At 38.1% G+C, this 25,199-nt stretch overlaps 1 non-coding gene across 1 annotated transcript; it reads left to right on the forward strand.

Moving 5' to 3' along the window:
* The first annotated feature begins 7,697 nt into the window (after nucleotides 1-7,697).
* Nucleotides 7,698-7,803, forward strand: LOC111816939. The gene has a single exon (XR_002821246.1). It is a non-coding gene; the product is annotated as a U6 spliceosomal RNA (small nuclear RNA).
* Nucleotides 7,804-25,199: the final 17,396 nt, after the last annotated feature.

The raw sequence follows: 25,199 nt of genomic DNA on the forward strand, positions 1-25,199 counted from the left end.
TCTCTGTGCTTATCAAGGGATGAGGGGCCTGTCTGTGAAACTGCAAAGGCTCTTTCATCTACAGATATCTAATAAGATTGAAAGTACAGAGATGGAAGGTGAAGATTGTAGATGATTTTTGCTATGGGGTCAGAAAATGGTCAGTGAAAAGCTAGAACTAAAATCAAGATGTAATAACCTTAAATAAAAGGAGCATTATGCAGAAAATGATATCGAACACTGATTTAGAATCTCATGTATTAGCCAATGAGATGACATCATGTACCACATATTATCATCAATCCTAAAGAAAAAATGATCATGCAGAGTATGTTTTAATTTGCAAATGAGAAACATTAGAATTCAAGTGCCTATGTCACTTGGCTACTTAAAAAATGATAGTCTTTAGTTGGACAGGTGATTTTTGCACATGTCACAAGTACACTGATAATATTAGGATATCTTAGAAGCTTCGTATCTTTAAATTCAAGTCTGACTCCTTCTCTTCATCTGTATTGGTTGCGGTTGTTCCCTTAACATTTTGAAGAAAAATAAAAGTGATGAAAAATTCAAATTAATTCTTCTGTCGGTCTTCCCAAGCCAGCTGCACACTGGAAGTTTCATATGACTAAAAACACAATGGAAAGTAGGTGGCACATTAGAAATCTTAAATAACTTAGGAGTTTGTCTCATTTGTTTTACTTCTGTCCTGCTTTCATCTAGTCAATTTTGTAAAAAAAAAAGTCCATCTCTTTGCATGGTCTCAGTACTTCTACTGCTTTTACTCCTTCTGCACTGAAAACCCTTTTCATTCTTTGACCCAACAAGCTTCTATGACCATGCATATATCTGTGTGTGTAGGGTACATTGAGGATGACTGCACTTATTTTCAGATTACTCTAGGGAATGCTTCCTAACCAGTGGACTCTAAGCAAACTGTGAAGCTAGGAGGACAGGACATATTGCATATACCAGGGAAATTGCATAATAATTAAATTTTAGCTTAAATAACACAAAAAATGTTTAATTAAGATTTTTAATTAATAGTTGAAAGATTAATCAATCAATAATTACAGCAACAATGATAGGGTGTAATTGTGCTTAATTAGAGGGGGCTGATTAATGATCAGGGTAAACTTTTCCTTGAAAAATTTCAGAAATGATGGATTTTGGCTCATAGAATTAAAAAGAAATGCCAGGATTGCAGATGACGGGTCCTTGGCAACTAGGGCATGGAAGAAAAAACACATGATTAAACCAAAAGAAATTATTCTATTATTCAGCTTGTTCACCATTATACTGCTAATTTGTACAAGTTTGAGATTAATGAAAGAAAATATGCATCCGCGGAAGTCTACAGAAAAAGGAAAAAATAGAAATTGCTTGAGACAGTTTTCTTTGGAGGCTCATTTCTCAGGGTTCATTCTATCTTGAAGGGCAAAATGGCTGTGTGAATTCAAATGACATTCTTATCAGTTCATCACAGCAGTAGATGAGATGGAGGGCCAGACATCCCAAGGACGTGCTCCTTGTTTATAGAATGATTACTCTGCTGACTTCTGCTTGCTGTACTCTAATCAAATCTAAGTGACTGCTGAGACTATTATGAATTTTACCTAAAGATGGTTGAATTCTCTTTGGAGAAAGGTTAGGTGAATTCATCTTGGTGTTGTCTAACTAAGGAGGATAAATCCCACAACGCACTAAACTGAAGAGGATATAGATGCTCAATGGTTGGGAGAAAAGTTGTTTTTTGGAGTAGATAGCACCATATTTTTGATCCTTCAGATAATTATCAGGAAATAGATCAAATTTACTGTAAACATATATGAGTAAATACATAAGCAGATTAGCTGTCCAAAAAGACAACATCACAAATTATTTTTGAAAGTCTTTCAATGTGTAGAAAATCTGTTTTGGCTGCAGCTGGGGAAATGTCTGCTCCCAGAATTACCCATGGCTTACACTCATTGCTCTTGTTTCCCTCCAACTTATACAGATGCGCTCCAAATTAAACCTCAAGCACAACAAGAATTCTATATGCAAACACATTTAACAAAGCAGTTCATGACCTGAATAGATCACTGTTGCTATTATCTATTCTCTTTATCCAAACATGCAGGGTGCCAGAGTAGACACAAGCAAAAGGCCATATATCTTTGTTTTTAACTTCTTGAGAACTACTACATGTAAATGATTGAGAATATAATGTAGTATGAGAGAGTAGTTCTTGTACAGAAACTTTGTTGTTTTCAGTTACTTTATTTACATGTACAAAAAACAAGCAAAACCCTTACCATGCTATTGTAAATAGTGTATTAACCCATTCCCTTATTTCCATGCAATTCTGGCACAAATTTGTCATAGTTAACACAAACATCACAAGAACCCAGCACTCATTAAGTCTGATCTTCTGACACTCATCACAAGCGCTAGGGCTCTCAGTGATTTTCCATTTTTGACCAACAGTTTATAAATGTGGCAGCTTCTATTATCATCTCAGTTTGAATGGTTCACAGAACTCAGGAAAGTGTTGCATTTCTGATGACCGTTGTGTTATAATGGTGGTTCCTATCATTGAATGTAATCTTCAGGGTTGAGAAGTGGGGCTGGTATCACTGTGCTTCATGCCTCAAACATCTAATTATGAAAGGTGATTTGGACTTCCCACGCTCCTTTGGGAAACTGTCTAAAGATGCCCATGAAGCACATTGCTAGTATAAACTCAAATGATGGCTGATGGCCCCACCATGAAAAACAAAAATACTCTTACACTTGGGAATTCCAAGAATTTCCCTCTTAAGAAGTTCAGAAAATCACTACACAATTACTTAACATGATACTCCCACTGAGTGTTATGTTGATGAACAAGATGAAGTGTCTGTCTCAGCATTTTATTTCAAATTGTAAACAAAAGTACCACTTCTGGATTTTACTTTTAAAGACCAAAAGAACAGTACAAGTTTATTTTATCCATTATGATATACTACTCCTCACCAATTTCAGAGGAAATGTCAGTGTTGGCCTCAAAACTAAGAGAAATCTTCAAAACTTCCATAAAACTTAAATTGAATTTTTCAGGATATAAATTATTTGCTAGAAAGAAGTTTCCTAATATTCAATATAAGCCACCAGTACAGTTAAATTTAATATTTTTGATTTATTTTTAAAACTTCTTTATATATGTTTAATGCTTTCTAAACACACAACTCAAGAGAACTAAGTGTTCTTCATCATAACCCATGGTAATAAAAATAAGTGCAGGGGAAGAGCCCTTCTGTAAAGTCTCTAATTTCTTTTTGTATTTGCATTTGGACATAGGAAAAACTAGGAAGTTTGGTAGCTAGATCATAAGGCAAACCCATGGCTCTTATCTAATCTAATCTAATCTAATCTAATCTAATCTAATCTAATCTAATCTCTATCAATTTCTAGTTGAATAGCTTGATCATTTGACCTGTCAGAAATTTAGTTTCTCTGCTTGCTAAATTTGAAGAGCAACTGCCTTATTGAACACCATGTTGTATGGCCCAGAAGTGTTTCATAAACTTAAAAAATCATTTTATCACCTAACTAAACTCAAAAGTGGAGATTAGAAAAAAAGTTGAAAATTATCAATATCATTCTTCATCTCTTTCTGTCATACACATTAACTGTCAGTAAACTTTTTCCTACTCTCTTTTGAATGATTTTAGCATTTCAAATTATGACAAGTATTTTTAAGAATATACTATGAAGTCACTTTCATTTAGTTTGATGGCATGAGAGGTGAATGAAATAGATCTGATTCCATGATGGAGAGGGAGAGCATTCCTGGAGGACTTGACTGAGTGTTAGTGATTCCCTGTGGACATGGTCCTGTCTTTTGCGTTGTGATCCTGGTCTCCATGAGAGAGACTTGAGACTGAAACATTTGCATATAAACATTGTACTTCCTCCCTGTGTGAGTGTTATAGAAATATATTTATTTTAAAAACGCATACAATTAAATGCTTGAGAAATGAATTCTGACTGAGGGGAGGATCACTGGATGTGTCAGAAAGGGTATAGAATTTCTCTCTTTGGAGAAGCAAAGAAAGAGCTGTGTGGGGACAATATTTCAATTTCAGAAATATTACCCAGTGTTACTGTGTTTCAATTGTAATATTTCTCATAGGCTCATGTGCTGAAGCTTGCTCACCATTTGTGGCACTACTGAGAAGTGGGGAATCCTTTTTTGGTTGGGCAAAGGGGAATAGGTGAGGACACTGGCTCCTGTCCTTGCAGAGTGAGAAAGGACAGCAATGTCATCCTTTCTGCTAGCTTTCCTGCATGTAAGAGGTGAGCAGTTTCATTTGCCATGATGTTCTCTGTTGCAGAGGTAAGATACCATGGGGCCAAGTGACTAGGGACTGAACACTAAAACTTGAGCCAAGGCATAGCCTTCTTCCTTTTTGATTATTTATCTCTGATTCATTATAACAGAAAGCTGATGAATACATTTGCCTTTTAAGTTCAAGTGAATGGTGTGGCTAAGGGGTTAAGAGTGGACCCAGGGAAGAAAGATTTATCTAATGAGTTTGGGAACTTTGTACAGTATCCACAGCTTTTATTTTATGAACATTTTATAAAATATGACACCATGGAAACCCATAAACATTGCTAGAAAGAGAATTCTCACAAGAAGCAGAGACATTTAGATAAAACATTTTATATCAGTGGGCAAAAGGAGGAACAAAACCCTGGACATCCCCTTTGATGTAAAGACATCGCTTTGCCCTGGAGCTAACCTGGGTAAGGTGCTCCCTTAGGATCACACTCCACTCCAGAACTTTCACAACTGCTTCTCATAGGTCACCACTACAAATGCAAGTGAGAGTCTATGGTCCAAGACCTGGGACTGCTGGGATGGGTTTAATTCCCTGAAAAATCTCCACAGTTTAGAAAAAATAATGGTTCACAGGATGATCACTTAGAAGGTGAAATTATAAATAGTGGAGACTGTGTCACTAGAGTAGATTGTCACTCCATTAGTGATGATAAAAAATCCTGTGCATAACTGGTAACTGGAGTATTCCTTCAGAATTCATAAATCAATAATTGATAAAATGTAGCCAGGTATAACTAAGTAGATTTTTATATGGTAGGTTGCATAAACTATCATGCACTGCAAGAGGCAGTGGAATTATGGGAGGTGCTTTGGGGAGGAAATCCCAGATTGAGAGCTATATACCTTAGGTTTAGAATACAGAGGCACTACAGGTGGATCACAGGCAAATTACTAATTTGGCTAAGGAATTTTCTTTATGGTTTCCAGAATGGAACAGCTTTTAAAAAGGTGAAGGACATATTTTGAAAAATGAACCTTATTTTCTGACAAGAAAAACTAAAATAAAAAGTTAGAAAAGCCAGTAAAATAAGTTCTTGAACATGAAACCTTGTGATTTTTTTTTTTTTTTAATCCTGAAATAAATGGGTCATTCAAAGAAAGAGCCTCGTTAGCCAGGTAAGCTAGATGTCCTATTGCATTGGTAGCTTTGTTGGCATTTTAGATAAAATACCAAATCATTAGGGGCATTTTGGCAAGTTTCAAATGGGAATGTTACTTGTAGCGAGCACTGGCAAGTGCTGGTGGTTCAGGGAAGAGTATAATGTGACTTTGTTTATTGTTTTTGTAATACTAGGAACTGGTTCCAGAGCCTTCACACTGAGCTACATCCCCAGTGCTTTTACACAGTTTACTGTGACTAAGGGTCTTGGCAACTTGACATGGGTTGGATCAAACTTCCGATGTTCCTGCCACAGCCTCCCATTGTGCTGGGATTCCAGATATGCACCATCACACTTAACTAATGTGGTGGAATACACATCAGTGTTATAGGTGATGTGTGCTTTCATATTTCAAGATATAAGAACATGTCTACTACACCGAAATCACTGAAAAATATGAAGTAATCAAGGTTGGTGGGATAGCTCAGTAGTAGCATGCTTGCTAAGCATGCTGCTAAAGGCCCTGGCTTAAATCCCTAGTAATAGACAGATGAGAGATAGATGAAAGAAAAGAGAAGAAAATGAGAAAATTATGGCACATCTATTGACAAAATCTCATTAACTATGCTTATGGAATTTATTAAGTCTACCCTAACAGTATCAACAGCAAATAATATCCTATGTGCTAATTCCTTGTAACTTCAACAATGTTTATTACAGTGTCCTGGAAGCTTTGTGTGAAGGACAGGTTCTAGAACATTTCACTTCCAATTCAAAAACAAAAACAAGACACTTGAGCCTGCTTAATATGACTCAAATAATCTGTTAGTCTGCAATTAACAGAGGCAAATTAGAAGGTGCAGTGGTGGGAGCCAGGTAGCAAATGACGAGCAATGTCAAGTGCCTAAGAGGAGGGCCCCAGGCTGTGGAAATAGGTTACAGCCTGTGGGGCAGGCAAGGGTCATGACAGGCTAGTGACCTGGAGCCTTGTGAGCTGGCAGGTGTGCAGCAGCAACACTCACTGAGAGAACTGGGACAGGAACATTTTCAGAAACATGATTCTAGAGTCACTGGAAAGATGTTGCAGAGTGTTCAGTTTTGAAGATAATAGTATACGGTTACATGACATTTTGGGCAAAAAATTGCCTCCAGCATCTCACTACTGAGGATTTTATATTATTTCTAATAGTTTTACAGGCAGCCAAATTAGATAGAAATATTATAGGCTGTTAGACAGGGCCAGGCCCTCAAGGAGACAAGATGGAAGACAAGGTGACTTTGCAACTTGGAAGAGACAGACACTCCCACATGGGCCACACCTGAAGACCAAGAAAAAAGAGGAAACACAGCTACATACTTCCCTAGGGATGGGCATTAGGGATTGATATACTAAATAGTATCACTCACCTTGAAAGAGCCCAAATGAGTCTCTAACCCAACCCCCAACAGGAAGAGACCCCGTCCAGTATTCATACCCCCTTGCTACATGACTCATTTGATCCTGGTCTTAATCAATTTCACCTGAGCAATGGTGTTTGTAATCCCATTGGTTGACCATAGTTTTGTCCCACCCCACATCCACCTAAGGGAGTTTCCATGTTTTCTACCACCTCAGACCCACCTCACTGCATGGTTTTACTCTATAAAAGTCCCTGGAAGAGTCAGCTTCCCGGAAACAACCCACTTGGACCCCCATCCTGTCCCTCTATCAGACAGGAGCTTTCTTTCCCTCAATAAATACATTCTGCTCATAACCTCTGTTTGATCCTAAAATTCATTCTTTAGTCTTAGAGAACCTGAACTTGCGCAGGTCAGGTCGGGAGATCATTTTTCCCTATGTCATTTGGAGGTTCCCTATATGGTTTTGAGGTCACCCACCTGAGATCAGTTTTTCTCCCTGTATCAATGCGAATTAGCTTTATTTCTAGGGTAAGAAATTAATTTCATTAAGAACAACAGCTTAGTCCTACTTCTCACCATGAATGTAGCATAGGATAGGCACTAACAAATCAATGAATGTGCTTTCTGCCAGATTTGGACACTTGTTCATACTGCACAGACTGCAAAGAAAAAGAGTTCAAACCTTGATCTAACATTAGAAATTTTAAGTATTGGATAAATCATGAAAATGCAAGTAGCTATGGGGTTTTTGTATGTTTTTTTTCACTTAAAAATATAAGAATTGTATTTGATAAACTCTAAATTCCCACCCTTTTTGTGGCAGTCTTTCATTTTAAAACTCAAATTGTGTGCTTGCTTCAGCAGCACATATACTAAAATTGGAACGATACACAGAAGATTAGCATGGCCCCTGCGCAAGAATAACAGTAAATTCGTGAAGCGTTCCATATTTTTGTAATAGCAGGTTCATGCTTGGAATGCCTGTCATTCTGGTCTTCTGACATGCCGGTTGCTGCCATGCTGACTCTCAGGTAGATGGTTGTTCAAAAAGAAGGCGGTGGTGAATGAAGGCAGGAGACAGGAAAAGGAATGTTGCGGGACTGTCCTGCCACAAGTTTGTATATCGTTAGATTTTTCAACTTACGTGTAAACATAAGAATTATATAATTCTTTATGCCTATTTTTAAAATATATTCTAATTTTTAAATGTTTTTTTATTATATTCTGTAGGGACTTAAAGTTCAACATACCAATACTTGATGAAAAACACCTGTTCCATACTATGCCTAAGATGTTTGATATGCAGACAGATAGTGAGGTTAAGCTCAACAGCCTAAGTTGTATGGTAATAACAATAAGCTTGTCTTCTGGAGGGTTAACAACTTAAGTTTGCAGAGCAAAATTAGAGAAAAAGGAGGGCCACAAGGAAAGCCAACATTTTGGCCCTAGCCTTCCAAGGTCAATTAAGACTCAGGACATATTAGAACTTGTAATGTAACGTCTCATAACTCAGTAGTGTCCCAAATTTTCTGATCAAGGAGATTATGGGGCCAAAGAGGAAAGTGATTGATGATGTAGAGTATGCCTAAGGAGAGTCATATAGAGAGAAAATGTTCTCCCAGGCTTTTACAGAGAGCATACTGGCCAAGCAATTGCTGTGACTCATCCACATGCCTGACACTGACAAAGGATCTACAATCTGAGGTATAGGATCTCAGAATAAATCCTGAGGGGATTTCACTGACCTTATCATACCAAAATCCACAACTCTTGTTGCATAGGTCTTGCTTTATCTAGGTCTTAACCATCCAACAGAAAAGTATAAAAATGAAGTATAAGAAGTAAAGCCATGCTGTTATGTTGAGCTGTAGAGGACTCAGGTGAACAATTTCTGACATTGCGAGTGAAGTGGAAGACCCAATACTATTATGGACTACTGGACTCTTTTAGAATATTTTGCTGTGTTTACACACCTATAATATTCAAATAATGGAACTAAACAAAAAAAAGGGGATACAGATGAATATCCGTTTTGTATCTGTGTATTCAAAATGTTTAGGATAGATATATAGTTACATTCTCTTAATGAATAGAGGGATTTGTTCTAATAGTGTTTGTAAATAGGATATCATGTCCGCATCTTGTACAGCAAATAACCACTAGGAAGAATGTATGCAATGTGTTAATTATTGAAACTGTCCTACCAATTTGGTTTGAAACTGTCTCATTGCTATTTGTTTCTCAATAAAATTATGGGGAAAAAAATAGAGACAGAGGGTAGGGAGGGGAAAGGGATATTAAGAATTTATATGTCATGTACATGTACCAATTACTGCCAATGAATATAATCATTGTAGGTCACAAAGATAAACTAGAAATATAGTAACATTAGTCGTGAAAATGGGGAAATGAGACCTAGAAGTGGAGGGAGGGAATTGGATGGGGAGAGAAGGGGGACAAAAAGAACCAACATATGTGAAATGTATGGACCTCTTCCCTAAGATGAAAGGAACCATTATGTACCACAAACATGTATTAATAAATAAAAACAACTCCTTAAAATGGCCCAAAAATAAAAAATAAAATAAAACTCAAATTGCATCAGCTTTTCTCTAAACTCCTGCTCATATACATGATGAGGTAGACTTCTATATCATCAGGCATCATTCCTTCATCCTTACTAATTTTTCAGTCCTGATAAAGGAGCTCTGTGTGATTCAGAAGCCTTCAAGTTCGAAGTGAGTCATATTTGCAAGACTGTTCCCAGTGCTGTGGAGTCCTAAGTGACTGCTCTATATCCTGCATTAATAATCTACACAAGGAACAGATTTGTATGCTGTATTACTTAGTTTTCCCACTGCTGCATGGTTTAGATCTGGATGCCCACCCAAAAATCCTCATGCATTCAGAGAGGGGACTTGGGGAGAGGTAGCTCCCAAGCTGTTTTGGTGCAAGGAGATGGAGTCTGCTCAAAAAAGCAGGCCACTAAAGGGGAAAGTTCGGAAGAGTTACCACCCTTTTCTATGCTACCAACCACACAAGATCTCAAAGTTCTAAAATGTAAGCCAAAATACACCTCTCTGCCTTTAAGTCAGAAGCGTCAGGCAGTCTGGCTCAGAGATGAGGAAAGCGACCAAGTCACCAGGCCAAACGAGCCAACACTGAAACTTAACTGAGTAGTATTGCTCACTGCTGCATAGATAGTCCATGGTCAATGGGCTCTGAGGTATAGAGATAGCAGAAAGCCTGGAAAAGCAGAGCTCTTCACTTTGGGGCAGCTGGAAATCACAAAGGAGAACAAGCTGCACTAGAGATTAAGCAGCTGGGAAGGACTTAGGGCCCCAAGGCCATGCTCTGTGACACACCCAGAAGTGTACTTTATTCATTCCCTGGGCAGCTCTCAAGCCAATCAATTGAAAATCAAGTGTGACTGTCACATCGCCTTTGATTTGTATGCACCTTGACAAGAAAGTGCTGCACTTACCATTCAATTTTTGCAGTCTTGAACTTTCATTCAATACATTTTGAGTACAACAGAATATCTAGACTGTGAAAAAAGTGAACTATAGCAAAGTATTTCTTTCTACATGTTTGTAGATTTTGTAATTACTGTCACTTGTCATAATCAAGATGCTTTTCCCTTAAAACCAGAATTAAAGAGATCAGAAATACAAAAAAAGTATCTGGAGAAAAGGAAAAAATACTTCCCAGTTTCTATGGTTGGGCAGGTTTAGAATACTTTGAACAATGCCTGTGGTTCATGTATCTTCTTTTACTTTCCAAGTAAAACCTGCTAAGAGAGGAATAGAGATGGAATGACCAGGCAAGTAGCAAGTTACTGTTTGCTACAGATAAATGAATGACCAAATAAGAAATTATCACTGTATAATTACTTGAGAAGCATTTCAGAATGTGATTCACTTTGTACTTCTTTCTCATTTAAAAATTATTAGTAAGGTTATCAGACATTTCATAGCATAATAGTTTTGTGCATATAAATGATACAGTAAAGCTGAGGAGATAGCTCAGTGGAATACGTGTTTGCCTACCAAGCGCAAAGTCCTGAGTTCGATTCCTGGTACCACCAAAAAAATAAAAATAAACATAAAATTAAATGATACAGTAAAAATAAGTACATGTAATTTGATTGTGATATATAAAAGATAGTTTTCTACTGGAGTTGACAATGATGAATACTAAAAGATAATCTACTTTGCTGATTCCTGGGGACATTTATAGGACAACATTCAGGAGGTTACTTTTATTCTCTCATACGTTTTTTGCTAAATAAATCAGCAACTTTTCTCTTGGGTCTAAATGTAAATATAAAATTCATGTATGTTTAATGTTTGTACTAGGCAAAAAAAAAAAAAAATCAAACAACTGTCCACAGCCAGTACTCATTTCAGAAGCATAGATACTAAATTTGGACAGATATTCGCATCCTACCATCACTGGAGCCTGTTGTATGACTAGGGGGAGACAAAGCTGCCCACTTTATCAGGATTGCCAATTACCTTATCTTGAGAGGGGAAGCTGATTCTAGATGATCAGAGGGGACACAACCTAATCCCAAGCATACTCAAAAGTAAAACAACAAGGGAGAAGAAAGAATGTTCAACCTTAATAATTAGTGAATACAAATTAAACTTACATTATAATACCACTTTATATAAATCAAGATAGTTATTTACAAAGGAAAGGGAGAGACAAAGCAAAGGAAAGGAAAATAAAAAATGGCGATGAGGCTGTGGAGAAATTGAAACTCTTGTGAACTGTTTGTAGAACCATAAAACCACATAGCTTCCAAGGAAAGTGCTTTAGTCCTTTAACAAAAACTTAAATATAACATTGACATATGATATACTGCTCTATTTCTATGGCTCCATAAGAAGATAGAAACAGACTAAAACTGATATATGTGTATAAACTCTGATGTTTAATCTTAATTGTGGACTTGGATTGGGAAACATTTAAGAAATTATCAGGGCACACTTCTGAGTGTGTCCAGCATGTGAGGGCTCCACCTTTATCAGTGACATAACCCAAGGATAAGATGAGATGATGACTGGGTGGTGTCACTGGGTACACATAGAATCAGGGCATGGGGTCTAATAGGAGGGAGCCCTCACCTTTTTCTCCCATACTTTCACCCTGCATTGGCTTCCACTTTGTGGCTGACTTGAGGTGAGTGGCTTTCTTGTACATATCTCCTGCTATAATGTCTCTATCTGGCCATGGGTTTAAAGTGATGGGTTGAACCAGGGATAGAAAACATGGAACCCATGGACGGAAAACAATGAAATCATAAGCCTGGACAAATCTTTCATTCTGTAAGTTGATTTTCTCAGATTTTGTCTTCATTAAAAGCCAATTAGCATACAAGTGTTTATATTGTGCCTTTTACAAAGGCCAGCAGTTAGAAACAACATAGCCACCTGCCAGAAGAAGAATGATTCAGCCAGATGTCACACATGCTTGTGATGCAGCATTTTTCAGCCATATGAGGATGAAATTCTGATACATACCATGCTTCAGTCTTGAAAACATTATCATAAGTGAAGTAACTTGCCCGCAGAAGGACAATATTTTATGATTCTATTTGTATGATGCACTTCCAGAAATGTATGAGATAAAAAGTACAGTAGAGATTACTACAGTTAGCAGGATAGAGAAACAAGGCATCATCATTTAATGGGTATGAGGTTTCTATTTGGAATGATGAAAAAGTTTTAGAAATGAACTTTGGTGATGGTTAAATAATGTTGTGAGTGTATTTAATGCTACTTAATTATACAATTAAAAATAACAGGAAGGGGGCCTGCCCATTAGCTCAGGTGTTTAAGTGCCTGCTGAAACAAAGCAGTCAGGCTCAGGATGCTGTAGTTCATTCCCTCATCCTCAAGTCAAACCAGACCTGCCCTGAAGGCATCCTGAGCAGCCCCCCCAAAAATTCTTTCTGCCATTTTGGGGCCAGGGAGATGGCTCAGTGGAATAAGCACTTCCCTGGCAAGCACAAGGGCCTGAGTTCAGTCCCAAATTCCACCAAAATAAAAATAATAATAAAATAATAAAAATAACATGAGGAATTTTATGTTTTTAATCACAACAAAAATGCAAATAGTTTGAAACTTCTAAATACTCCTACTACAACTGCTACTGCTAATAGAATATTGAGATTATTAAACATTTTTTATTTATATCACATATACTATGGCTGTCGTACCTGTATTATTTTAAACCTCCAAGTATTTAGATATGAAGGAATCAGTTAATGCTTTACCACTTTAAAATATGGAGGCACAGAACATAATAACTACCTATGATCACATAAATATGGCTCCGAATCTATGCTTCTTGCCAATCATCATATTGAACTTTAATATACTATATAACTATAAAAGTTTAAAATGTAATAAGTTTTATGCTTTCAACTAAACACAGTGTTCTATTTTATGCATCAAGAGAGTTTTAAGTTGTAGATAGTGGAGACTGATTCTTAAGTGAGCGTCTCAATGTGGTAACTAATTTGGAAATCCTCCAACATCAGTGTCAGCACCTCTGGCAAGGTGTTGTGTGGCATAGTAGTTCACTGTAGATGCAGTAGGTCACTGTAGATGCAGTAGGTCACTATAGACGCAGTAGATCCCTATAGATGCCGTAGATCCCTGTAGATGCAGTAGGTCACTGTAAGTGCAGGACGAGGACATCTGGGCAAGGCAAAGAAATAAGTGGCTTTTGCTGCTCCTGCTTGAGTAGCCTCCAGCACTCCTAAGCTATTTCAAATCTGTCTCGCACCATGGATGTCTCTGTGGCCTTCCCAGATGAAGTGCACATTGGTGTATGTCTATCTTGTCACATCACAGTCACTGTAAATGAAGTTCTGCAAGGAAATTACTTACCAGATTTTAGCATTCTCTAAAATAACAAGCACAAGTTGGAAAGTAATTTTTTTTTTTTTTCCTGGAGGAGTTGCTTCTTCATCTTGTCATAAAAATCTGAGGTCTCTAAAACTTGTTTTATTCTAATCCTCAAATCCTTGTTTTTGTGACCTGCCTATGATTTCACAGAGTGGTGACCCTCTTTGAGAGCAAAAGTGTGCCATATCTGTCTTGCAGATGGCTCCTGCATCTTGTGCCATTTGATATTTCTCTCTTTTCTGCTGTTAGGTAGCTGAGATTCTTAATTAAAAGATTCATTTCTATAGCAGTTTTTATAAAGTGAATATCTGCACATGAAGGAAGAGAACAGAAGGAGGAGGGAACGCGGTCTGCTTCCCACCAGACACCGAAACATTACACTAATCTTTTTCACACCTTGTGGAGTTTCAATTTTCTCTTTAAAATGTGGATTAAACAAAGTTGCCAAAAAACATATGCTTTCATGTCAAACATTTCACTTATTTGGGAGGCTGAAAGCAGCTTGGGAGTGTTCGCTGACTCTGCCTGAGGAGAGGGAGCAGGGTGGTTTGAGCTTCTAATTGGAAACATTCTCCTGAAAAGGTGGAGGGTGGACTAGAGGGACGGCATGGATCTGCTCATTGGTGGGCTATGTGGACAGCCCAAGTGTTTGCCCTTGAAGGGCCAAAGAATCAGGGTCATTTGCCATTGTTGACGCTGGCCACCTTCTTGGGCTGTGTTTTCTCGACTAATCACATTTGGAATGAGCCAGTACTGATGACGTGAATTCCAGGGCAAGCCCATCTTTGTAGGCAAGCTGGTAAGAGGCCGTGCAGCTTTCTGCTGTACAAATGCAAGCTGGGCCTCGAGTCCACTTACTGTGTAACAGTGCACCATCGCCGAAGTGCATTTTTCATGCATCTTTCAGAAGCGGGAGTCCAAGGAATTGGCCCAGCCACTTCAGAAACTTGACAACCAGGGTGGTCTGCCCTAACTGGTACTTTTCATAGGCATGTCTGTCAAAAGGCTTGGTGTCAGGATAATGTTATCATTTGTAAACGATGAAAGTAATTGCCTTCAGTCATATGGCAGACTTAAGGTAGTAATTCTTTTCAAAGTTCTAGGTTCAGAACTTAGAGTTATTAAACTGAAATCTCTGAAATTCATTTGCCCTGTTTGCCAAATAACATTTCTGCTGTGTTTGGTGCAAGCATATTGTGAATGTGTGATTAAAGTGTAACGAGTCACATTGTGTCTCTTAGTTCTTTGATCTGTCTGGATAATGTGCATAATAATAATAATAAGTAAATGCAGGCTCTTTTTTGTTTATTAAACTACAAGCTACAGCTTATAGATAAATCTGACATAGTCTTCACTCATGTATTATGACAATAAGTCATTATTGCACCCATTTTACAGATGAAGACATAAAGGTTTTTTCAGATCTAAATAATTTGTTTCAGATTACTCCAGTAATACTTGGTAAAATAGAAGTTAAGGCTAAATTGAATTCATGAGCTTTCTTATATCTGATTCTCTGGCCATAAAAAATGTAATAATGTTACAATTAGGCCTTACTTCTTCATGTTACTTAGAATATATATCTGTAAGTTATTTGTAAACAGTACATGTCAAAATCTCTTTCTGACCCCTCTCTCTGTTAAGATGTTTAATAAATTCATGAACAAAATGTACAATTAAATTTTCTGTACATCAAGAAACTTCAAGTTAGTTTCCTTATTTTGCCTTGTAATTTGACATTACTTACTCAAGTTCGTTATGTATGTAACAATCTATTCATGCATTCCAGAAACAACTGAAGCACAGTGTACAGAGTTAGAATCTGGGAATTAGCCCAAGTACAGTACTGGCAAATACTGTCCAAATCTCTGAACTATTTTTGAGTCTGTCTCCTTTTCAGACACTATAATGGTGTAGCATCTGAGGGCCAATGAGAGTATTAGAAGATTGGGAGTGGCCAAGAATAAAAAGAGCACTATGCATGTTACTCCTGCCCTTCATGAAGGATTGAGATGAGTTTTAGTGTGACTACAGTAAGCGCATGCTTTTGTCCATGATCTACCCTGGACCTTCTGTAACTTGTTGCCTATGATAGACTTCAAGAAACTAATTTCTCTCATGAAATGATGTCATTATAATTTTAGCTTCTTTTCTCCAGAAGAGTTCTCAATCTTCCAGAGTTTCAACAGAAATATGGGTGGAGAACTAAGTTGTGTGTGAAGTTGTAGTGGCTTTGGTTTATGAAGATGTGCACCATATTAGAAGGCCTCATAGACAGAGAACGGGATAAAGAGGCCAGAAGTCACACTCAGCAAGGTGCACACTGCCGTGTGAGGGACAGCGTGGAGATGCACTTTATCCTGTCCACACTAGTTGGCCTCTCGCTAGCTTCAGTGGCACAGTTTGAGAGTCATGGCAAGTTATCACATCCAGGCAGAGAAGAAGCAGCCTGGTTCTCTGGACCTTCACTCTTCCATAGATCCAGATTCTGCTGCCCAGATCCTCCTCGGGAGTCTCTAAGGTTGATATCAAACTGCACAGGTCCAAATATCACTATGTGCATCCACCCTGTAGCCCGACGCTCCTTTTTTGTTTCTCTCAGAAGATGCCTCCGCTCCTCCCTGAGGCACTAGCAGGAAACCCAGGATCCACATGAACCCCTTGACCAGGTCCTTCAATTTTACCAGATTTTTCTTTTAATGTATTTTTCCTTTTACCTCATTATTTCCATTCTTATTGCTTTAAAATTCCTAATACATCATTTGGATTATTGAGATAGATGTCAGCCTCTTCCTTTCTTATATGAGTAGCTCATCCATCTTCACTGTCATCAAAAAAGTGTTTCTTAATTTGAATATGATACACTCCCTTGCTTATACATTGAATCTTTTCTGAGTATTTTAATATACCACATTTTTTTCGGAGCAGTACTACATTCGCAGCAGAGCTGTGTAGGAGGCTCCCCACGTACACCTTGTGATAGCACATGCCAGGCCTCCCACCTCTCAGAGTCCCATGTCAGAAGAGCTCATTTGTTGCAATGGATGAGCATCAGTTGCTGATGCAGTATCATTGCCTAAACTCCATGGATAACAGCATTTGGGCTCACTCTTGGAGTTGGGCTCTGCCCAGGTTGGGCCTTGACACATACCCTCCGTCACAGCACACACAAAGCATTTCACTGCTGCAAAGTTGAGGTTCTCCACTTACTCACTTCATCTCTAGACCTCACTGATTTTTGTACTATTTCTATAGCTTTGGCTTTTCCAGAATGCCATAGAGTTGGAATAATATAATATGAAAACTTAAGATTAGCCTCTTTCTCTGTAATGGGCAATTGAATTTTTTACATGCCTTTTCATGATTTGATAGCCTTTCATAAAAATGCTGCATAATATTCTGTTTTCAGGACATACCTCAGTTTATAGGTGCTTTCACATGCTGAAGGACATCTTGATTTCTTCAAAATGTTGGCATTGTTGAACAAATATGCTATAAACAATCTTTTGCAGGTTTTCTACCCTGAATAATTCTAAAATTGAAAAGCTGAATGATTGATGGCAAAACTTCACAAGGCTTCCTCTTTACGTACACCTCTTTGCCCCTCAGTGTAGCCCATGAACTAAACTAGTTTCACTTTCTACTCTTCAAACCATTTTTCCTTACCTTAACACTTTATGCTTCTGGTATCCATCCTGAGAAATTTCTAGTCTCCATTCTCTGTATCCATATTTCCTTCTAGTATTAGTACTTGTCAGAAAAGTCATCTCCTCTGTTCAGAACCTATCCACCCACACAGTTTCCACAGATGCCTCGGTACCTGAATCAAATATCTCCTGTACTCAGACCCATACCCTACCACAAAAGTTCTTATAGGCAAGGGTAAAATTTAATTTCACTTTATATCGCACACATTGAATACAAGACTGGTTTAAATAAAGTTTGATTAATGAATAAGTGGGTATCGTGGGTGAATGAGCTGATTTTCATCACATCATAGACCATGGAGTAACTTTGGACAGATATTGTAGGGTTTCTAATAAAGGAGTTTATATGAGGCAGGATAATCTATCCTGAAAAGTAATTAGTCCATATTTATATTGCATGAGACATCAAATCTCTGTATGCAAAAATATTCCTAGAAAAGAATTGCCATGGTATAAAGTTAAAGGCCTCAGATAAGGGCTGAAAAGGAAGAATCACACAGCTCATTTCTAGTCTTTCTGAATACATATATAACTCTGGAGTACCTTACCACTCATAAAGAGCTTTGTATAAAAAGAAGAGTGGATTTAGAGTAGCTAACTTCCATGTCCCTTGTGGCTCTACATTTCTTTGAATTGTTGGCAAAAATTACATAATTTTACAGTTTGAGTTCCAGATTGATTTACTCTATCTCTATAACCTACACCTTGGGGTTTACAACAGGTCTTAAAATACAATTTTCATACATGTTGCGATGCTGTAGGCATGGCCTTTGGGGATAAAACAGCAGTAAATTCATTGAACATTTATTGGGTGCTTAGCAGGAACACCATGATGTTTTGGGCATACTGAACATTACAAAAATAGAATAAAATCCCAGCCATAAAACCTAACTAAATAAGTAAAATTAAAACCAAGGAAAGGAAGAGAAAAGATGTTCTAAGAGTTTGAACTTTCTTGGTGGCTAGAAAATACCCTGGAACACATGCATCATCAGAGCAGTGACATTGTGAATTTAGCTGAGGTGCTAAAGTCAGCCAGCAGCGATGACAAAGGCCTGGATGGGATGAAGAGAGGGGCAAACCCAGAAATGGGTGCAGTCAGGTACACAGTGGGGATCAGTAAGCAAAGGGGAGATAGAGTCAGATGATACGGTGGAGTCAGCCTTCCTCAAAATAAAGAGGAAGGGAGTCCTCATGTGAAAGCCGACAACCATCTGAGGATTAATATAGGGCATTCCAACCTCCACTGTGAGCTATCTCCTTCCTGAAAGCCATAAATCTGAAGAAAACTTCCCTACAAGTAGTAATCAGACGTTCACATCTCTGTCACATCCAGAGCTTCACAGCTCTCACTAACTCCCACAGAGTCTACTTGGTTCTATGTCTGTAAATCACTAGATTTTCATTTCTGTGTAGAGGAACAAGTCTTACACGTAAATGTTAGCATTTTGCCCCTGGTTTCCTGGCTTGCTTCATATTCTCAGACTTGAGAGAGGAAGATCCCCTTTCTTCTTTATTTATTCTATGAGACCCTTTGCTCGTCGAGCAATGCTTCATTCCAGGAAAGGGATTACATAGGGCGTACATGTTGTTTCATTTCTGCCAAAACATCAGAGTTTTACCTGAGAAGTTCAAAGCAGAAGAATCATTCAATCTTTCTGTAGTTTCAATGATTGACATACCCTCCAAAATTTAGATTTACTTAAATTAGATTAATTTAAATTTTCATTTCTCTTATTCTTGTTAAAAAAACATGGCATTTTTCTTTCTTCTGGTGTAGAACTGAGGTCCAGTCTTCAGCTTGTGTCTTCTCTGCGTCTGTCTTGCTGTCCCTGCCTCCTGTGCCCCCATCCACCCCTGCTCTCCCAATACACGTTCTGATGTGCTCTTACAGGGAGACTACACAGGCTTAACTGACAGACCCAGAGGGCGGGTGAAGCGGCTTCTGAATCAGCTTACCGGCTATTGGATGGGGACATGATGTTGGGTGAACAGCAGAATTTTTTCCTCAAATGTGGTGTGATCAGGAATTTGCAGAAGTTTATTCTTAGCTCTATCCTTTGGCTTCAGCAACACGTTAACAGCTTGTGCATTTTGTAATGCCTTTTTTCATCACCATGGTAACCATTAAAACTTAAGGTCTATGTGGGTCAAGATCTGGCCAATCTATTGGCTACCCGTGTGCTAGAAGACGATGCACACCGCACATACACGCAGACAGCTGCTTTTGACTGGGGTGCCCCAACCTGGCCATGGGATTTCCAGATAATGAAATATTGAGAAATGGCCATTTGCTTTATGAAGAATTGGAATAAAGTAGTTCTATGCAGCAAATTCTTAGGTTGCTTTAAAAATAGAATTCTTTTGACCACATGTTGATTTGCAGGAAGCTGGTGGAAGCAGAGATGCCACCTGAGGCTTTAGAAAGAATCACAAGTTTGATTTTAGAGCCATGTTAAATTGGTAGACATGCACCTTACCTAGATATCCCCACATTTTAATTTTCTTTGTGGTTTTAATACTATGTCATCTTTTGGCCAAGAATGGTATGGTAATCAATCAAATATTGTTAAATTGCCAATGCTACACGAATCCAAACCTATATGTCAAGCAAAGCAAAGTACAGACAAGCTAAGAACCTCAATAAGAGCAGCAGCAAAAAAGGCCACCCCAATATAAAAATGCCAATGACTATGCAACATAGCTCATTTCTATTTTATTTCATTTTCTAATTTCAGTGGAGTTTATTTTCTTCAACACTGTACTAGTCTTTGTGCGAGGTACCAAATCTTGTGGGGCAAAATTCCTATTTTCAATGAATTTGAGAATGTACTTAGAAATGGAATTTATGTTAGGAAAATGGAAATGGCACAATTATACATTAAGTATAGCCTATGAGGATAGCAAGGGAAGAAATGCTTACAAGCTTGATAGTCAGGAGAACGTTGAGGTGCGAGGCAAAGCGCAGGCTGCCTGTTGAAAGGGCTGAGAGAAATGAATGACAGGCAGTAGGACTGGGAGAATATTTCTGAAGAAATACTTTTATAGTAAGTTTCATTAGTGTAATTAATATGGGTTGCTTAAAAATGTAGGACAGTGTGAATAGTAAATGAAAAAAGAAACTCTTCTATCCTCAGATGAAGGTAACATCTTGTTTAACATATTAGAACTCTTAGAATATATCATATTTTATAAAATATGATATTAAGAAAATACCATATCATGAACTATGAGGATGTTTCCTCATAGTTCAAATGAAGGTGACAGCTTTCCCCTAATATGGAGATGACAAATTCCTATTGAACGGATAACAAGGTTTGATGCAGTCTTAAGGCTATGATACATTTTAAGCAGAGAAAAATGTGTATTTAAAATACAAAAATTAGATGAAATTTCAAGGATTTTAATAGAATGACCAAAGCCAAAGAAATATATTTCTTACTAAAGATTCTTAGAGACCATGATTCTTGTCCTTTCTATCCAGTTCAACTACAATGATTGTAATCTGAGTTGTGGCCTTAGAAACAATAATAGACGTGAATATTAAGCATCTATCTGCTCAGTAAAATATATTTTGAAGAACTCGCTCTTCAGTTGTTACCTAAGACAGAGATAGCCCCTAACAGTGCCTGCTTCCTTTCTCAAGCACTGACCAATGTTTATTTAATCAAAACTATCGAGGGCCGGCCATATAACTCAGGGGATTCAAACAATTGTTTAGGCAGACTTAGGGCCTAGGGGTTGGATCCTCAGCATACCAGCCCCACCCTCAGAGCTAGCTGAGAGGACACTTGAGACTGGGCACAGTGACATGCACCTGTAATCCCAGCACTTGGGAGACTGAAACCAGGAGAATCACTATGAGCCTGATCTGTGTAGATGGACCCTGCAGACACTGTACTAAAAAACAAAGCAACGAAAAACTATCATTCACAACAGGTCCTCACGGAGAAAACTGCACAAGTCTTGATTCTGAAACTGTCCTGGATTTTGTTGTCTTTTCTGAAACAGGACAGATTTTAGTACTTTATTTGTAGATTCCAAGTTTCTCTGACTACTTCCAATATCAAGAACCTCTGTCTTGCCAGTTATTCATAGTAATAGAACTTTACTTAATAGCTCCTTCCTCCGTAACTGGTGAATATCCACTAGCAAGTACGAAATCAGTTTAAGGGAGGGATGATTATGTAAGAACTTGGGAAAATGCAATACACCAGCATGTGCTTAGATAAGAAAGGGAAAATTCTTTAGTGTTCCATTTCTGTCAACCTCTTTAGATAACTGTCTCAGCAGTCATATGTTCTGCTGTTAGGAACCCAGGGAAAGGAAAAGGTCATTAAACACAATATCTCCCTCTCTCCTTTCTGTGTCTCTGTCTGTCTCTGTCTCTGTCTCTGTCTCTATCTCCGTCTTTGTCTCTCTCTGTCTCTGTCTGTCTGTCTGTCTGTCTGTCTGTCTGTCTGTCTGTCTCTCCCTCTGTTCTCACATGCAGTTGCACCTTAACAGCACTATTCTCACAGCATAAGGTATTTCTATGTTAATACAACTACCATTACAAGGTTAGGCAGTCACTGACAGCATGGTGAGATTTTCTGATCAATATGAAGCAGTTTCTTGGGATGAAAGTGTGCAGAAATCTGGGGATACTTCAAAATCTATAGGAGTATGACTGAGTAACATGGTAGGCAAAGAAAGATGGTAGGGTAAAGGAAATATTTTACTTGTTTAGGAGCTGGCAGAACTCAATTTTTACCGACTTTCAATGGCAGAGTCAATTTACTTAAATGGACTAATTGTGTAGAGTCTCAATTTCTTTATCTGTGATAAAAACTATTGAACAAGATAGCATAATTTTCATTCTAAGTGGGTTTTTTTGGTATGGTTATCCTCATAAAATTACCAATGATCTGTCCTTTCCTAGAGGAAAATTGTTAATAGATATAACATAATAGATTAATGACATGTCTCATTTAGTAATTAAAAAATTCTTATAGAGACACCTAAATTAAGCAGAACTGTGCAATTTATATTGACTTTTATTTACTACAGCCCTGTTGAAAAGAGAATTTTCAGATGGAGCTCAAATTTCCAGTCCTTCATGTACATAGCTTGCATAACTCCCTTTGCCTGAGTGTAGGAAAAACCTAGGTACATGATGTGATAATTGCTTTCTTGATTAGGCTCTGTTTCTAAAAAGCCACAGTACTCCTAGGCTGGGAGAAAGCAAACACCACTATTGTGACTTCCCAGTCGGGGTCACATGGCATAGAACTGTGGGTGATTTCAGGAGTTGAAAATATTCCCGGGATGGTTAATAGCTAGCAAATAATGGGACCTCAATCCCATAACCTCAGGAAAATGAATTCTGCCAACAACCAGTGGTCCTGGATGAAGACCCAGGGCTTCAAATAAGATCGCAGTTTTCTTAGCAACACCTGGACTACACCTGACAAGACACCCAAGCAGGAAACTGAGCTAAAACTTGCCAAGACTTCTGCACAAGAAAAAATGTGAACCAATGACAGTGAGCTGCATCAATAGCCACGTTTACAGCAATGCATTACACCCTAACAGCAAGCTAAATAAAAGCTGCCCCTTTGATTCTTCCCCATTTTGGAAGAATGTGTTCCTGTAAGTAAAGGTGAATATCTGGAGAGCAGATGCTTGGAAACTATTTTCTCCTGCATTTGACAAAGAGTTGAAACAAAAAGCCATCAGGAGGCAAAGTAGATGGGGTGAAAGTGGAACTGTGTTGGCCCACTACAGACTCACGCAGGGCTTGGCTGTGCAGACTGAGACTCACCTCCATGCCTCTGCTGTCCCTCGAGGGTACAAGCTTGTATATCAGTGCGAGTGCATGTCGTATGTTTGTATTTATTTGGTAATGAATCACATCAGATGTTTTAGGGGTAGGTGTTAAATCTCTTGTAATGGATATAACTGTGCAGGACTGCCATTGGGGAAATTTCCTCCTGACCTCAGCTGGTGATCAGCTTATACCCTGAAGCATGAGAATTGATAGGCCTTATAATTTTATCCAAGCTAATGTAACAGCAGCTGCTGTCCTTGGTGCTCACTAGCTGATTAAATTCCCAAATTAGGGATTGCTTTTTGTAACCGGAATCGTTATGGAGGTGGAATCCGGCAATAACCTTTCTCATTTCTACATTTCACTTCATGACTGTTTCTTCCAGAGCACGTAGACTATCTCAGACCATCACCTATTGTCCTTGTACTTTATTAGAATTTAGAAATTTTGTAATCCTATTCAAAATGAGATTGCATGCTTCCTAATGTAGGAGAGGAGAGAGAGGCCAATTCAGCTCTAAAACTGCAATTGTTTGCCTACCTCCAGGGACACATCTCACAGATTGCCATGAAAATAAATTGGAAAGTTTACAATTCCAAATCATTGCCTGCCATGTATTACCTCACAGACACGAGCACCACCACCAGCACCCTTCCACCACAAATACAAGGAAACACATTCATGAACTTTCATTCCTTCATGAGGAAAAAAAAAAATGCATTACAATTAGATTAGACTATCACCATTCTCAAAGTGTGTTGGTTTTCTGCTTCTTTTAAAATGATTTATTATTTATTACTATTTATTTTCAAGATTATCTTCCCTGTTCCTTCAGGAAAGGAGCCGTTTGGCTTCCATGTCATTACTGAAGCAGAGCTAAAGCCTTCAACTCAGACTGCTGCAATTTCCACCCTAACAGTCAACCCAGCAATTAGAACCGTTTGTTACAGTGACAGCAGAACAAACCATTTTCCAGCAGCAAGGCTGCTCCAGCCGCTTGAGCCTGAGCCGGGTGGAGTGTGAGCCATTCCATCCGAAGGGGACCAACGCCACACAGCAGCTAATCCTGGAATAGCAGGCAGTTTGCAAAAACGTAATGCACACAGGCCTGGGATAAGCACCGATATTCTTGAACTTCTGGAAAATGTCTGATTCTGCTTTTTCTTCAACTGAGGATAAAATTAGATAATAAATTCTGGTGTTTGGGAAGAGACAAAGAATTTTTATTTAATATGTAGCCAAGATTTTTTTTTTTTATAATTTAATATGAAAATAGAGGTACAAAAGTATGGACTTTCTTTGCTACTTCTGGATTTGAGGTAGGATTTCATGGCTTAAGAAATATTTCAGGGGCCAGGGAGGTGGCTCAGTAGAATAAGCACTTGCCTGGCAAGCACAAGGGCTTGGGTTCAATCCCTGGTTCTACAAAAAAAAAAAAAAAAAATTCACAATAGGATCTGTGCAAACAGAGTCTTATTTACTTTACACTAAAGATATTTACAATATAACTTCAATATTTTAATCTGTTGTCACTAAGCCATTTTGCCTGATACTTAAATATTTTACATTATGCTTAAAATGCAACTGGTAGATTAGGAGAAAATGCTGTGTTTTCTATTTTATTTTAATTTCTTCTTTTACATTCTTGCTCTTGTTTCTTTTAATTTTATTCACCTAATAGTCAGCTCTTTAATTATCTTTGGGCTCATTTCTCAACTTCAGCAGTGACAAAATGCATAAATCCAGGACCTTTAGGTTCTCCTTGGTTTTGTATTTTCCTGTCTCAAGTAGAGCAGTAACACTCATGGCTTACCACAAAGAAGCTATCGATGAAGTAATGAAGTAATGCAGAGCACTGGATCTCAGACTAGAGCTATTTTTCTCTCTTTTGTCCATGAGTTATCATTAAGTAAA

This window comes from Octodon degus, unplaced genomic scaffold (genome assembly GCF_000260255.1).
Source record: "Octodon degus isolate 3935 unplaced genomic scaffold, OctDeg1.0 scaffold00003, whole genome shotgun sequence".
Classification (NCBI taxonomy): domain Eukaryota; kingdom Metazoa; phylum Chordata; class Mammalia; order Rodentia; family Octodontidae; genus Octodon; species Octodon degus.